Below are 17,834 nucleotides of genomic sequence, written 5' to 3'. Positions count from 1 at the left end.
ATGTGGGTGCCATCATGTCGGCCAACATGTCTCTGGTTGTTAGGCATGGTAAAAGCTCTTATCCATATCCCAACACTATCACGGAGTATCTCATGGATGCGGGGGTGGAGCCCAAGAGCTTTGATACGAAGATTAGGGCTAATCAGCCCTTCTCTTTCTACTCTCTGAAGGACCCAAGGAACCCCAAGAACAAGGGTAAGTCGACTACTACCGTAGGCCAGTCTGATGAGCCGTCGGTGGTAGTTGCAGATTCAGCTGCCATGCCTTCTACAGTAGCTATGCCTTTCACAGCAGCCGGGCCTTCCATTGATACAACTACCATACCTCCAACTCCATCTTCAGGGCCATCAGTATCAACGCCTTCCTCCTCTACTTATCCACTCTATGCGCTGCGAGTCTCCCAGACACTAGCGAGTCTCAACAACTAGATGCAGACAGCTACTGCAAAACTGTTTGACCTATCTAGTGTCGTTGCAGTTCAGACTTCTACCCCAGCACCCCAGATTCCTCCGTCAGTGGAGGAAACTTTGAAGAAAATATTGGAGAATCAGAAGACCATCATGGACACCTTGGTGGTACATGGGGGAGCAATTGAGGAGCTTGGGAAACAGGTGAAGAAGATGAGGAAATCTCAGGCATCGAAGAAATCAGTTGACAGGTTGAGACAAGAGGTGACCAAGATAGCAGCCGCTGGAGACCTTCCGTTTGACTTACTAATGGAGACAGCTCCAGCAGTACCAGTAGACCGAGCAGCACCATCAGCACCAGTGGCACCAACTGGCCAGTCAGAGGAGCCAGACCTCACTGCCCACACTGCTGAGGCACTGATATAGATGTTCACCAACCCAGCTACTCCCCGAGCAAGGGATGATGAGATCCAGTTGGAGGAGCCTGAGGGAGGTGATGCTTCCATGGACACTAAGACCACATAGGGAGTCCTCTCTACTCTTTCCCTTCCTTGTTTTTATTTTGTTAAGCATTGAGGACAATGCTTTATTTTTATTCAGGGGGTGGACCCTATTTTGATTTGACATTTGACATTGGCCTATAATAACTGATAACATTCTATTTTTATTTTTACTTTCATTATGTACATTTTCTTCTCTCTCTATTGATGTATATATTCTCTTTCCCTTTCTCAATTTGTATATTCATTTATGCTTTCAGCAGTTTACTTCATAACTTCTTTATTTTGTATTCTCAGTAGTCAATGTTTAGTCTAATAACTTCTTATTTACTTTAATAATTTCTTTTTAATTTAGTAGTTTCTTTTCATGTTTAAGTGATCAATAAGCCTTTGGTTTTGTTGTGTGAACCGGACTCTTCCCAACGATGGATGGCGTGATAACCTTCTTAAGGGACTGAGTCCGTTTTTGATGTTTAGGTAAGAACAATAGTAATAATGAATAAGGGGACCTAATTGAGTCGAACTAGAAGAGCCAAGCATGCTTCACTTGGTACCAACACACTTAACTACATGCTTATGATTAAAAATAAGTTCTTGGAAAGAAATAGCTCTAGTTAGTGACCTTTTGACTCTTGTGTTGACTTAAGCAATCATCGAGTGGTTTAGTTGAACCATTAGTGATTTTCAATATCGAATATGGTTGTTGTGGGCCCTCGACTCTATCCTCTCGAACAATCCGGCTGTTTGAGAGGTGAGATGTTTTGTTGCAAGTCCAAGTACCCGTGCGAATGGTCTAGAACTTGCCCCGAATGTGTTTCTAGGCGAAATTCTAAGTTTTGTTTGGCTTGAGAAGTGATTGTAGGCTCTCCTTGACCCGTTTTGAAATTTTCCATGAACCACCAATATTTTTATCCCTAGTCAACCCTTTTGATCCTAAAACCTTTCTCATTTGATAACCATGTTACAAGCCTTTACCCGTTTTGTAGTGACCCTCTCTTGGCACCCGAGCTTTCCTTAACACTCTTGAAAACAATTTACTAAAACATAAGTTTGGGGGAGAGACGAGAAATTTGAAAGTGGTATCAAGGTACAAAAAGAGAAAAGAAATGAAGAAAAGGAAAGGCAAAGGAATAAATTGAAAAGTTGAAGGGATTCAAAGAAAAGAAAAATTGCAAAGCATGGAGAAAATAAAGAAGGAGAAAATGAATATCATGACCAAGAAAGAGTGATGTTAAGTCTCTCAAGTTCCCCTAAGGAAAAAGAAAATGAATCAAAGAGTCGGCAAAGCATGAGCCAAAAAGAGAAAATGGAGTGCTTAAGGAAAGATGAACCCGTTCTATTCAAACATTTCCTACCTTAGTTCAAAAGCCTTCATTACATTCCAAAAAATCCCTACGTGATTTCACGCCGAGTGAACTTACATTAGTGGTGATTTACATGAGGGGCAATCATATGGTACTTAGAGCCGTACTTGTGACATTCTTTTGAGAGAGATGAGCGAACTTTTCACAAATCCTTGAAGTGAGTGTTACATTCTTAAGTGAGATATGCTAACGGAGAGTAAAGGAGGAGGAGTTTGGGATCCACAATGACTTACATGAAAGAGCGAACTTCCTTGATGAGTAAAGTCAACTCTTGATGCTCTAGTGTCACATTAAAACTATTTGTGCTTAAAACTTAAAATCATTGCCTTGTTGATAATTCGTAAGTGTTGTGGGTAATTGTTAGTTCCTATTGATGTGTGTTTGATTCACCTTAGATTAGCTAGAATAGCTCTTATCTTGTGGAGGTGAGAATTACCTTATTTTCTTGAGGACATGCAAAAGCTTAAGTTTGGGGGAGTTGATAAGTGGGAATTTTGACTACTTATTAGCGTCTTTTAGCTTTAGTTTTAGTCCAAATGTGTCTAATTATATTCCCGAAAACTGATGAAATATGCTTACCTGCAGGAGTATTGGAAAATGATCCACTAAGATGAAATCCAACTCAAGGAGGAGTGATCTGAACACAGACAAAAATCAGGCACAGAAGCTCAAGGGCGGACCGTAAATTTCTATCTGCGGCCACAGAATGTGAAAGAAAATCAACAGAGCCCCAGTGCAAAGTGCGGACTGCACAATTATTGTGCGGCCACAGAAGCTACGTAAGAGCCAAAGTTCAGAGAGTTTCATTTCAAGCTCTAGAAGAAATGCGGATCGCACAATAATTGTGCGGCCGCGACCACACTCAGAAATTGTGCGGTCCGCAGAAGAGCCCAGTGCGGCCGCACCCAGAATTGTGCGGACCGCAGAACATGAGAGATACGGCTGCAGTTCAGAATTGTGTGGCTGCAGAGTCAACTCCTGTCAAGATCTGAAGAGAAGTGCGGACCACACATATAATTGTGCGGCCGCAGAACCTCCGAAAGGGTAATTTTGTCCGAAAATTCCAGCTTTGTATAAATAGACTACTTTCACGAAATTAGGTCAAGTTTTGAAGATTGAAAGCCCTGTAGTCGTTTTTACTTGCCTCTTTGTGCAACTTTAGCTTACTTTGGTGATTTAACATTGGATTTTTATCTTTTAATCTTGCAATATGAGTTTTATTATCTTTTCTTCTTTATTATCTTTTATACCCATTACGAGTAGCTAGATATCTAACTAGGGTTGTGACCCAACCCTAGTGTGTGAACCTAATGGGTATTTTATTTATGGCTTGTTTATGGTTGAGTATTTATTATTTAGCCTTGTTCTTGCCTTTAATTATAGAATTAATGGTTGCAAATATTAGTTTATGCCTATTTGACTTGGTCTCAACTTGAGAAAGAGAGACTTAGTCTAGGAAAACTTGGATAACAAGAATTTGGGATAAAATCAAGAGATTCATAGTCCCAATTAAATGGTTGAACCTAGAGATAGTAAAACCCGACTTGAGCATATTATCAACTATTTTGTTCAAAACCCATTTGGACTTGAGAAAGCCAGATTGAGCAAAATTACTCTCTTACCGAGAGGTATTGAGTGGGTATTTGAGTATCGATTGCTATAATACACCCCGTCCAACAAAACAAGCTTTACAGTTTACAACCCGTTAGGCAAACACCTAGGTAAAGGTCATACCCCTAGGATTTTGTATATATTTGAAAACCATCCACAAATAATATTCTCTAGTTTTATATCTTTAGAATTGTAATCCTTAACGTAATTTTAGAAGTAAAAACAAAACCATATTCGTGGAAGTGCAACCAAGATACTTTATGTGCTTTATCCAAATATATACCACTAATCCCATATCAACTCCCTCTGGATTTGATCCCGACTCCTTGTTGGGTATTGTTATTGCAATCGACCATTTTACAACTCCGAATAGAGGTGTGACTTGGACGAGATCAGGCCTCAGCTTTCGAGCGGCGACTACGAGAGCTAAGGACAGTTTATACAAATATGGGTAGCGAGTTTCTGCTCCCATTAAAATTTTACTAACGCAATAAATAGGAGATTGCTTACCATCGTCCTCACAGACTAAAGCTGCACTTTTTGCGACTTCAGAGACCGTGAGGTAGACTAATAATATTTCACCTTCTTTTGGTTTCGAAAGCAACAAAGGGCTTGACAAGTACCTTTTCAAATCTCTCAAAGCCTTCTGGCACTCCTGGATCTATTTGAAATTATTTTTCTTTTTGAGATGTGCGAAGAAACGACGACATTTTTCTGATGACCGGGAAATGAACCTGCTCAAAGCTGCCAATCTCCCTGTGAGTCTTTGGACTTCCTTCACATTTGACAATTGGTCTCGGATGTCTTCGATGGCCTTGATATTATCGGGGTTTATCTTAATTCCCCTTTGCGATACTAGAAATCCTAGAAACTTACTAGAGCTGACCCCAAACATGTATTTCTCGGGGTTAAGTTTCATATTATGCTTTATTAGGATGTCAAAAGTTTCTTGCAGATGTTTAAGATGATCACCTGCATTTAAAGACTTAACGAGCATATCGTCTATATAAACTTCCATAGTTTTTCCTATTTATTTTTCAAACATCTTGTTCACGAGCCGTTGATAAGTGGCTCCGGCGTTTTTCAACTCAAAGGGCATCACATTATAACAATATGTACCGAAATGCGTTATAAACGGATTCATTTCCTGATCCTCTGGGTTTGTCTTAATTTGATTGTACCCGAAATAAGCATCGAGGAAACTCATTAACTCGTGCGCGGCCGTATCATCATTCATTTGATCGATGTTTGGCAGTGGGAACGAGTCTTTCGGGCATGCCTTATTCAAATTTTTATAATCTACACACATGCAAAATTTATCTTCTTAGGAACTACTACTACATTAGCTAGCCAGTCTGGATACTTTACCTCTTGGATCGAACCGATATTAAGTAAGCGAGTTACCTCTTCCTTAACGAATTTATTCCCGGCTTCGGCAATAGGGCATTTTTTTTGTCTTACCGGAGGTATGTTGGGATCCAAACTTAACTTATGTACGACTACCTCCATCGGGATACATGTCATATCCACATGCGACCATGCAAAACAATTGACAATTTAAGAAATTTAATAAAGCCAGACCTGAGCTCGGGGTGCAGTCATGTCCCCAATTGGAATATCCTTTCTAAGAACTCTTCGAACAATGCAACTTGCTCAAGATCTTTCGTTGTGGATTTCGTTGCATCCGTATCTTCTGGAACCTGGAAATACCTTGGCACCTGATAAAATTCTAAAGTTTCTGCCCCCGGGCTAACTTCATCTAGTTTGGGAGCGGGCGCCGGTTCCTGTAATTGCTATGCCGCGTGTTCCTTTCCTTTGCTACTAGATATTGAAATTGCATTCATCTCCCTTACCTCCGGTTGGTCACACCTTATCTGCTTAACTCCTTCGGGCGTTGGAAACTTCAGCAATTGATGATATATTGAAGGTACAACTTTCATCTCGTGCAACCATGGTTGTAACGACCCGACTTATCATTTTGAGCATTTACATCTAGTTCAATAATTTGAAATCTTGAGCAGCTTCGTAATGTGTATTATGACTTGTGTGAATTGTCGGCTTTGATTTTCGGATGATTCGTGATTAAATTGAAAGAACAATCCTTATTTAGAAGTTTAAATAAAAAGAGTTGACCAAAGTTTGACATTTGTACAAAAGACTCTGGAATAGAATTTTGATAGTTCCAATAGCTCCGTATGGTAATTTTGGACTTAGGAGTATGTCCGAATATTTATTTGGAAGTCCGTAGTTGATTTTGGCTTGAAATGGCGAAAGTTAGAAATGGAAGGTTTGGAAGTTTGATCGGGAGTTGGCTTTATTGATATCGGGGTCGGAATCCAGTTCTGGAAATTTTGATAGGTCCTTTATGTCATGTATGACTTGTGTGCAAAAGTTGAGGTCAATCGGACTTGATTTGATAGGTTTCGGCATCGAATGTAGAATTTGGAATTCGTTAGTTTTCATTAAACTTGAATTGGGGTGCGATTCGTGTTTTAGTGTTGTTTAATGTAATTTGAGGCATTGACTAAGTTCGTGTCATGTTATGGGACTTGTTAGTATACTTGGTTGGGGTCCCATGGGGCTCGGATGAGTTTTGGAAGAGTTTGGTGTTTTGAGCATAAGCATATAATGATCCAAAGGTCCATTTTTAGTTCTAGAGATCGAAATTCGATTTCGAGACTTATGGGAGTTTGATAATGAATTATAGGAATGATCTGGAATGTTTGGTCTAATTTTATCAAGTTGCGATTGAGTTTTTTGCGCGAAACATGAGTTAATTGTTTAACGAGCGAAATTGGTATCACATTGAGAAAATAAACTCCGAATTGGGTTTAGATTGAATGACTAGGTTTGTATTATTATTTGTGACTCATAGGAATAAGAATCGTCGAATTCCGAGTTCGTATGATGGAGTTAGAGCCTTTTTGCTGGTGCAAGCAGGTTCTGGTGCGGACCTTTAGTGATGGGAAATCTTGAGGTAAGTCACTTGTGATCATTGTTAGTCAATAATATTGAATTATCATCAAATATTCCGACTAGTTTATGTGTTTTTGAGGTGTAATTCAAGAATTTGGGCCTAGGGATTTGAAAATAGGATTTGAGGATTTGAAGGTCAAGTTGATATCGGAATTTGGTAAATTTGGTGTGGTTGGACTCGTGATCGAATGAGCGTTCATATTTTGTAACTTTTGTCAGGTTCCGAGATGTGGGTCCCACTATTAACTTTTTGTTGACTTTTTTGAATTTATTGTGAAATTTAGCATTTTCATATGGAATTGATTCCTACACGTCGTTTTGATTGTATCGAATTATTTGTGACTAGATTCAAGGCATTCGGATGCCGAATCGTGAGGAAATTTTTTATTGGAATAAAGAATTGCACGGTTTGAGGTAAGTAACATTTCTAAACTTGGAGCTGAGGGTATGCATCCCTGAATTATGTGTTATATGAATTGTTTGGAGGTGACACACATGCTAGGTGACAGGCGTGTGGACGTGCACCGTGGAAATTTGTGACGTAATTGATTCCGTAGAATTTTGTAATCAAATAATTTTGGCATTATCCATGTACTTTCATGTGTTAAAGAAATTGAGCTGAGAATCATGTTAAAAATCATGATGAGGCTATATGCCGTTATTATTGAGACCAACAGAGGTCATATTATTGTTGGATTATTTATTTAAATTATAATTTCATACTCAGTCATGTTCATTCATTTCATATCATATCTCAGTCTCTATTGCTAATTATTGATACATCATATTATTATATTTGGGCTGATTTTCATGACATTTTGAGCCCGAGAGACTGGAGAGATTGATGATTGAGTGAGGCCGAGGGCCTGATTTTGAGGATATTTATGGGATCAGATTGCACGCCGCAATATGCCATATTAAATTTATATACTTTATTATTATGGGATCTGGCTGCACACCGCAGTAGGCCAGATTGGCTTATTATAGCGCTTGGGCTGAAGGATCCCCTCCAGAGTCTGCACCCCCACAGTGAGCGCAATGGATATTATATTTGGGATGGAGTTGACATATATATATTCACTTATGGGATGGAGTTCCCTGGGCATGGAGTTGCCTTATTTATTTATTTATGTATTTATTTATATTTAGGATGGAGTTCCCTGGGCATGGAGTTGCCTTATTTATATTTGGGATGGAGTTCCCTGGGCATGGAGCTGCCTTATTTATTTATATTTGGGATGAAGTTCCCTGGGCTAGATTGACCATATACAGTACTGAGTGACTGGATGTCAGCTATTATGTATATATATTTGGGATGGATCTTCCTTGGGTTGGATTGGCCATATGCAGTGCTGAGTGATTGAGTACTCTGAGAGTGTGAGTACATGAGTTTATCATTGTGCTGCATTGCATTAGACATGCATACTTGATATGTAAGCATAGAGAAGTATTTTCCCTCATGCTATCTGATAATGACATTTCTTATTTGTCGTTAAAGTTTTGAGAAAAATCATAGGTTTCAGACTTACTCATATTTTCGGTGACTTTCGGCAAAGGGTTTGAGTTTTACTGTTATATTGAAAAGAAAATATTTATTTTCCGCAATTTTATACGAGCTGAGCATTTTACTATTGAGTTATTACTTGTGTTGCTTTAAATTATATTGTTATGAATTGTTACTAGTTATTGGAGTTGGACTTTGACCCTTATCCCAGCTCGTCACTACTTTCAAGCTAAGGTTAGGTTTGTTACTTATTGAGTTTATGTGGTCAGTTGTACTCATACTACACTTCTGTACCTTGTGTGCAGATTTCTCATGCTGATGTAGCTGTATACGATGGGAGCTGGATTTGAAGATGTACCTGTATTCCAGTCATTGCTGCCTCTTGTTCATGGTAACTTTAGAATTTTTAATATGTTCATGTATATTTCAGACAAATGATGTATTTTTATTCCACACCAGTTTTGTAAATTCTAATCTTAGAAGCTCATGATTTGTACTACCACTCCTTGGGGAGTGTATTAGAGTCAGTTAAATATTAATTGAATCAGATTGTGTTATTTGGCTTACCTAGAGGGTGAGGTTAGGTGCCATCATGGCTAGTTGGATTTTGGGTCGTGACAATGGCCTTCCCAGAATAATGTTATATCCCATATCACCATCTACCACTTCGAAAAGAGTTGTTTTCATTACTCCTTCGGCGCTTGTGGGTAACAAAATCTTTCCTCGGGTTGTCACGCTCGCGAGGTTGAATCCGATGAGTTTAGCTTCCGGTGAGTTTAGCTTGCTCAAATACTCTCCATTGTATGATATTGGCCGAACTTCCTGGATCCACTAGAACACGTTTAAACTTTAGATCTAGCACATTTAAAGAAATTACCAGTGCGTCGTTGTGCGGCAGCATCAATCCGTCTGCGTCCTCCTCCGTGAAAGTGATATCATCTCCGGTGACTTCCTTTTGCTATGGGTAGGAGTGTTCATAAAAATCCGAAAAACCGAACCAAACCGACTAAAAACCCGATACTCTTTTGGTTTGATTTGGTTTTGGTTTTGAATTTTACCAACCGATCAAATTTGATTTGATTTTGGTTTTAATAAAAAAATAACCGAAAAAATCGAACCAAATCGAATATAGAAGTAGCTATTTAAAATTTATTATTATACCTATATATATGTATATTTTTATACCAAGTTTCTAAAATTTTAAGTTATATTTTAATAGTTTGCTCTTTTAATCTAGTTCTTTGCTATTATAATAATCTAGTTCTTTGCCTTTACATTCTAGTTTGATTAGTAATTTTCTTTTGCTAAATACAAGAATTTATTTCACGTTAAAAATAATTTATTTTTAATTGATTCCTAAAATTATTCATCACTATTTGATTCAATTATAATCAATATATCTTTGCTAAATGATAGAATTTTCAAAGAGCAATTGGTTTGACAGTATTATGTTAAAAATGTAGTCGTCGAAATATGTGTTTGGTAGTGTATATCTCATATTTAAGAAAAAACTAATAAATAACCGAAAACCGACAAAAACTGACATACACCGAATCGATAAAAAATCAAATTAATGGTTTGGTTTGGTTCCAATATTTGAAAAACTAACTTACTTGATTTGGTTTCTTTTTAGGGAAAACCGATCCAAACTGAACCATGAACACCCCTAACTATGGGTTATTGATACTTTTGTCTTTTTTGGTGCCGAAAAGGTGACTCGTGTATCGCATTCCACCCGAAGATCATGTTGATCGTTTGGCGCAGGGAATCTTCTCTTGCTTTCGAGGGTTCCGCGTTGTCCCGATTATGACCATAATTGTTCTTAGCTCGGTCACTCAAGAATTCTCTCAGATCACCATTCTTCAACAGTGTTGCCATTTCTTCCCGGAGGTGTCGGCAGTCCCCTGTTCGGTGGACATTCGTCCCGTGGTATTCACACCACAAATTGGGATCCCTCTAGCTAGGATCAGATCTCATTGGTTTTGGGAAGCGAGCTTCTTTGATGTTTCTCATGGCTGACACCAACTCCACTACACTAACATTGAAATTGTATTCTGACAGCTTGGGGTATGAAGGATCCCACACCTCTGACCGCGATCAGTCCTTCTGTCGATGGCGAACCTGTCCGTTGACCGGAAGCCTCTGCCGCGGCCTTCGGTCCATTCTTGGGGCAAAAATCGGTCCCTCGAAGACCGTCTGTCCGTGTCGAAATCATATTTTGATTTTTCTCTGTTCTTCTCCCATCCTTTTGTCGATGATGGAAAGCCAACTTGATAATCTTCGATCCTTATTTTTGATTCGTACCCGGTTGTGGACATCCGCCCATGTTGTTGCTTGAAACTCAAACAGGCTTTCCTCAATTTTCGGGAAGTGTCTCAACTTTTGGGATTTAGTCCCTTGGTGAATGCTTCAACCGCCCATTCATCCGGGACAACCAGGAGCAATATTCTCTCCTTCTGGAATCAGGTAACAAACTCTCGTAGAAACTCGGACTCTCTTTGCGCCATCGTGAATATGTCAGCCTTTCAGGTCTGTACTTTTCTGGCCCCGTTATGATCCTTGATAAAAGAGTCTGCGATCATCTCAAAGGAGTCTATGAAATGCTTGGGCAATAGTGAATACCACATCAAGGCTCTCCTCGTGAGAGTCTCTCCAAATTTCTTCAGCAAAATAGATTCAATTTCGTGAGGAGCTAAATCATTTCCCTTCACCGCAATTGTATAGGTGGTAATATGCTCCTGAGGGTTTGAAGTTCTGTCATACTTTGGCACATCATGCATTTTAAATTGCTCCGGAATTAATTCTGGTGCCTAACTTGGCTTGTATGGCAACTGAGTATACTTCTTTGAGTCCGGACCTTTCAGCACCGGTGGTGCGCCCGAGATTTGGTCCATGCGGGCGTTCAGTTCCCTCATAAATCATAAGAGTTCATTCTTGAAGGGATCGTTTTCGTTATTGGGTCCAGATCCGCTCCTCCCAGCTCCATCGGAGCCAACTTCGCCCCTCTGCATTGTTTGATTCGCGGGAGCATCGGGAGGAACCGAATCTCGTCTATTCGCATTATTCGAAGCCCCCGACAGCGCCTGCTTCAACTCCGTCATAACCTTATCCTGTCGCGTGAGGTAGCCTAGAATGATCGCCTGTTGTTCTTGTAGGACCCTTACCGCGTCAACGACATGTTCCTCCTCAGCATCATCGGGAGTTGTCTCCCGAAAATATCGAGGATATTGCTTGTCATGCACCGGCGTGACGTCATTCCCCTCGTTGTGGGTGTCACTGATTGAGTCCTCGAAATAAGGTTGATCCTCTCAAACCTCGGGATTGTGTGTGTTGTTAACACTGTTATCTATCATTTCTTATGATTTTTTCTAACACAAAAAAAATCAAAACACGTTAGTAAAAAAGGCAAGGATCAACTTAATTGCACAATTGTCTAGGCCCCACGGTGGGCACCAAACTGTTTACCCGTAATACGGTACAAATGAATTTATACGTGGTTTCTAGATAAGTGAATTAATTCGATCCTGAAATAACAAGATAATTGAAGAAATATATAACACTTAGCCTTGATAGGAAGACAAAATGACAAAAATAAAGACTCTAGTAGTGAAGCCTCCGGGTGCAACAGTAATAAGAATAAGAACATAAAATAAGAAGGTAAAATTGATTAGAGCTTTGAGTAGATTGTAGTATTAGTTTGCCGGAAAATTCATGTCCTTACAATGATAATCGAGCTCACTATTTATAGATGTGTCTAGGGAAGGAGGTCCTAGGATCGTGCCATTCTTTAATGTCAATTATGAGGGTCATTGATGAAGATGAAATGGTAAATATAAATTCTAAATTCTCTGTAATAGACCGCCGCTCTTAATACTGCGAAATATTCTCCATTAAATGCTACCGGGGGAAGAATATTTATTGCATCCTTATGAGCGTTATACTTTCCGGTGACATACGGGACCGTTGTCTTCGGTTTTGGCTATCCCGTCTTAGGTTCCACGTGTCCCTCTTTTGGGCGGCCACGTAGCATAGCATATTTTACCCTATACAAGAATAAAATTAATTAAGTTGACTATTATATAATAGTACTAAGCTATAACTGATTTTCGAAAAAGACAAAAAAATAAACTAATTTGCTATTAAATACTAAGTTATATTGAATTCAAAGAAATAAAATAGGAAGGAGGAAAAGCTCAAGCTGGGTTTCAAACCAACATTAACCAGTAAGAGAGGAAACTTGCGCGCTATATATATATATATATATATATATATATATATATATATATATATATATATATATATATATATATATATATATATATATATATATATATATATATATATATATATATATATATATATATATATATATATATATATATATATATATATATATATATATATATATATATATATATATATATATATATATATATATATATATATATATATAAAGTCACTCCGCCTCAGTTCGTATATCATGTTTGTATATCTTTTTTGAGTTGATAAAACTGAACAACTTCAAAATATTGTATAAGTGGTCATGAACGTAAAAAGTTGCAGAGGATTATTGCTTTGGACGATAATTAGATTAAACAAGGTTGTGATAAAGTTAACATAGACCACGCATAGAACAAAACATTTGAAATATAAAAATAAGAGCAAGTTAACACAAAAAACAAACATCGAGCAAATTATAATACAGCACATTAGACATTGCGAATTTAATATAACGTGAGCCTTATTTTTCTATAAGCCGTCAAAATTATACACATGTAGAGTCATATTCCTTTATTGCCTCTCCCCTATTTTTATTCCTCTATATCGTTCCAGTTTTATCGGATATCCCCGATGGAACACATGTTGGCGCTCTTTATCTTTCCTAAATTGACGACATTATTAGTCCAGAGACCTTTTTGTCTTTCTATTCCTATCTCCTTCCTCGTTGCAGCGCCCATCTGGTTCTATATATGTTTTACACTTTGGTGATGGGCGTGGCAAAATCAACGAAAAATCGAGGGAGGAATAGGTTTTTCAATTGTTGTAGACCCGTAAATTTCAACGATGACACCATTATAAAACGGAGTCATGCATATAAGTCGAAAGATCCATCCTTGAAGCGTGTAAGATCACAAGAAAAGTTGGACTCAATGTTGGCCAAAGATTTCACCAAAAACTTTCGGCAAAGCCGAAAGGAGAATGTCTTTTGCAGAAGTTTCTCTGATGCACTCAAATATGTGTTTTCCGAGACAGCATTGGTAAGTCTAGGGGAAAACATAGAATGAAACAAAAGAAAATTAGAAAATTTTGTCCAGAAAATGAAGAATTACTGAATATGTATGCAATTGTTTTTGCGTTATCCTTTTATCGACCATAATTATTACTATTATTGTTTGAAACTCTGGGCATATGACATGCACCAATCGCGTACACATTATATGTTGCACTCTTATCAGTTATCACTAGACCAAAGCCCCGGAGCACCATAATTGTAATTTTATTACATTGTTAGCAATAGAGTAACTAGGTAATGGATTCGAGTTGGATTGATATGCTACTCGTGATATTGTTTTTGTTGCTTAATCATATATATGAATTTCTCGATAAGATACGTACGTTATTTGTATGTATATCATGCCTCTTTTCTTGATTTCAATTTGCTTTGGTTTAAGCTGTTATCATTTTCAATTATTAATTTGGTGAAACAATCAAATTAAATTGTTTCGTAGGGGAAGAAGAGTCAGAAGAAAGAGCCAAAGTATTCATTTGGATCAAGTAAGAAGTTGTCATTAAAGTTGGAGAAGATATTTTATTCTATGAATGAATCAAGGTCTTCATCAAAGAATTTCTCAAATATAGATGGGAACTCCAGAATAAGCTCGGATGATTCTTCCTTATTTACGTCTTCAACTTCAACCTCTTCATCTCCTCCATCTTCTTCTTGTGCATCTTCGAGATCTACATCGCAGAGAAAGCAATTCCCATCTTTTCACAAATCGAAATCAGTGAACAATATGCAAGTTTATGACAATATAAAAGAAAAAGAAATTGCCTTACGTTACAACAAGAACGTTGGAATCTATTCTCTATTAATTTGTTTATTGGTTATGATCTTTTTTGGGAAAGTTTTTGCCATTGTTTGCACTTCAACATGGTTATACTTTGCCCCTCGTTGTTTCAAACGCATTGACTCGAAAGAGGACAAGAGAAATGTTATCGTGGAAGGGTTTTTTGAAAGATCTCATAATCGATTGTTGTAGTACAAAGAAGTATATATGTCCCTACTTAATTAGATATATTCTCCTATCCATCCTATCCTTTTTCTTACTTTTTCATTATATCATGTAAGCCTGTGCAATTGCAATGGCCTTATTTGTCGTATTGTTAAATTGTACAATATGTTACAGAATGATACGAAGAAGAAACAAAAAATTTGCATAGATGTAGTACTTCTCTTGTCATCTTAATTATATGCTATTATGCTATTAAACTGTGCTATTAAAAGAGGAAGAAACACCACCTAAGAGGCTAACATTTTGAATAGCTAAGAAACGGTAACAAATTAGAATAATAGATTAGTGAAAGAGGTGATTTTTATATTATATTTTAGATGTAGTTCGTTTGTTTATTTTATATGCTAGTAATATTTTAAAAGAACCAGAAAAGTAATTGAAGTCCTCTTTACATGTTACGGCTTCTTACCATTACCAACTTTAGGTTTACTAGAGTAAAATATTCTTTTGGTACATCATAATATCCTATATATGACTTCTGCTTCATGTAATTAGGTGATCCGTATTAGATGCTTCGATAATGGAAATTTTATAATTTCATAGTAACTTCTATTCCCTAAGCGAGAGAAATAAAATGTTACAATGGTTTGAAGATTTCATTAATCTCAACTATCAAGTAGTTGAGAAGTTCAGAGTAAATTTTATGGGTGGTCATTCAATTTTGTATTCATTACCCAAAAATCACTTTTTTTTTGGCAAGAAGGAAAATATCATTAATACTAGGTAGATATTACATGAGGACAAGGGCTAATGTCCCTGAAGTTTCTAATAATACAAGCATTACCTAGTTGTGCTAATATGTTACAAGTACCAGAGGAAACTTTCTTAGATATTACATGACCATCTTTGTCCCTTTGTAGTGTAACAGAAACCAAAATTTGGCGTCGCTGGTAGGATGTGGAGTTGGCTGACTAGTAAGTTCTTACTTCCATGTTGAGCCAAAAGGTGCGCCACTTCGTTGCATTCACGAAAGCTATAGTGGAGTGCTGGATTCCCCAACTTCTTCATCAAGTACCTACAATCAGAGAGAATGTTTGTGTAAGTCGGATAATTATTTTGTAACAAGTGTAGGATTTCCGTAGAATCGGTTTCTACTTCCAATGGGAGTATGCTCATTTGTTAGGCCAATTGAAGGCTTGAGTGAAGAGCAAAGAGTTCCATGTGTGTATGGTTGTGTCCATAAGTTGCTTTAGTAAATCCAAGTTCCAGTTGCCTTGGTCATCTCTTATCACTCCTCCTACGCCTCCTTGAGTGTCACTGCTCTTGAAAGCACCATCAATGTTGAGCTTAAAGCAGCCAGCTATGGGTGGGTACCATTTAATATGGATGGAACATAGATGTAGCATGCTCGTGACTTTATTAGCTATAAGGATGAAATCTTGCACATGCATTATCAAAGTTTGGATGTGAATTGGGTTTGAACGATTTTTAAAGATATTACGGTTCCTGTTTAGCCAAATATGCCAAAGTGCAAAAGGGAAAAAGAAGATCCAGGTTACTTGGGGAAGGTGGAGCTGTGCATTGATGTTCTTTATGCTTAATAACCGGTGGTCATCGGGGGAGGAGAGGTTGTTCATATCTATCCCTATAGAATTCCAAAAAATAAGGGCGATGGGGCATTCGATAAAGATATGTTTGGCTGATTCGTTCCCATTTTTACACATTGGACAAATAGCACTGTCAATAATTCCTAGTCTGTGTAGATAAGCACGAGTAGGAATTCTATCGTGGAGACATTGTCATAGGAAAAATTTGATCTTATTAAGGGAATGAAGCTTCCAGATTCATTGGAAGGAATGTCTAGTATGAGTGTCTTGCTGGAGAAGCTTGTAGACGGATTTAATAGTGAATATTCCATTGATGTTAAGCGACCAGATAGGGGTGTCAGTGCAATTAGAAGTAGTTGGGAAATGGATGGACATGGTCTTATTTTTAATGTCCTTCGGAATTTCAAAGGAGATGTTAAAGCAGTTCCAATTATTGTTTTGGCCTAAAGACTCAACTTTGGAATTAAGTTCTGAGTGGTGTAACGGTCTGTAGATAATGGAGCGTAGTCTATTTGAGTGAGGAATCTATTTTGAATTCCAGAGGTCAATATGCTTGTCGTTGCCTACTACCCAGGCTAACCCTTGGGAGCAAATGTTCTAGCCACGCAGAATATTCTGCCAAATAAAGGAGTTTTTGTGGGAACAATTACCTCTACCATATTTGGTGATAAGAGTGGTAGCCCATAGGGAGTTTGGCTTCATATAGAGTCTCCAGGAGAGGCTAGCTAAAAAAGCTGTATTTGTTTGGGAAGCCGGTCTAAGTCCAAGACCTCCTTGAGTTTTCGAACGAGTGATATTTTTCCAACTAAGGTAGTGGAGTTGTTTTACGGCTATTAGTAGAACCCCATATAAAAACTCGGTGGATTTTGTCTATTTTCTATTTGCTTAAGGGTTTTTGTGGGGAGTTAAATATATTGCATGGAGTGGTTTGGAATAGTGTTCAAAGTTGCTGGAGTAAGGGTCATACTTCCCAATGGGGCAGGGAAGTTGGTTTTTCATCCCGAAAGTTTGCTTCGCATGTTGTCAATAATGTATTGGACGTCAGATGCTTTTGGCCTCTTATTTAATATAGGAAAACCTAAATATTTACTAAAAGTGTCAGTAGAATTGATATTAAATTTAGAAGTAATGGCTTTAGTGATAGAATTATCACAGGTTTTGGAGAAGAGAATTTTGGACTCAGAGATATTGATCTTTTATCCAGAGAGAGAGCATAAGTGAGTAAGGCAATGATGAATTGAGTTAGCAGACTCAGTAGTGGCGTTAGACACGAGTGATTGATCATCTGCAAAGAAGAGATGTGATAGTTGGGGACCAGTGGGACATAATTTTATGGGGTACCAAAGGCCAACATCGACTTGGTGGTTAATATAGACTGATAGTAGCTCCATGCATAGAATAAAGATATACGGGGACATGGGATCTCCTTGCCGGATGCCCCTAGTTGGAGCAAAGAAGTTAGTTTTGGCTCCATTTACAAGCACTGCTATAGTGCTACAACTCATAATTAATCTAGTGATGTTTGGAGGGAATTTGAAAAATTTTAGGGCACGATAGACAAAGGACCATTCAAGTCTGTCAAAAGCTTTTACGAGATCTATTTTAAGGTTGAGTTTACCTCTAGAACCTTTA

General features: G+C 37.9%; 1 long non-coding RNA gene across 1 annotated transcript; it reads left to right on the top strand.

Moving 5' to 3' along the window:
- The first annotated feature begins 13,259 nt into the window (after positions 1–13,259).
- On the top strand, positions 13,260–14,804 carry LOC107798285 (uncharacterized). The gene is made up of 2 exons (XR_012698469.1): positions 13,260–13,620; positions 14,092–14,804. It is a non-coding gene; the product is annotated as an uncharacterized LOC107798285 (long non-coding RNA).
- The last annotated feature ends 3,030 nt before the right edge of the window (positions 14,805–17,834 follow it).

Source organism: Nicotiana tabacum, chromosome 2 (genome assembly GCF_000715075.1).
Source record: "Nicotiana tabacum cultivar K326 chromosome 2, ASM71507v2, whole genome shotgun sequence".
Taxonomy (NCBI): Eukaryota; Viridiplantae; Streptophyta; class Magnoliopsida; order Solanales; family Solanaceae; genus Nicotiana; species Nicotiana tabacum.
The sequence above is the reverse complement of the archived record's forward strand: the minus strand, read 5'-3'. Positions and strand labels throughout refer to the sequence as shown.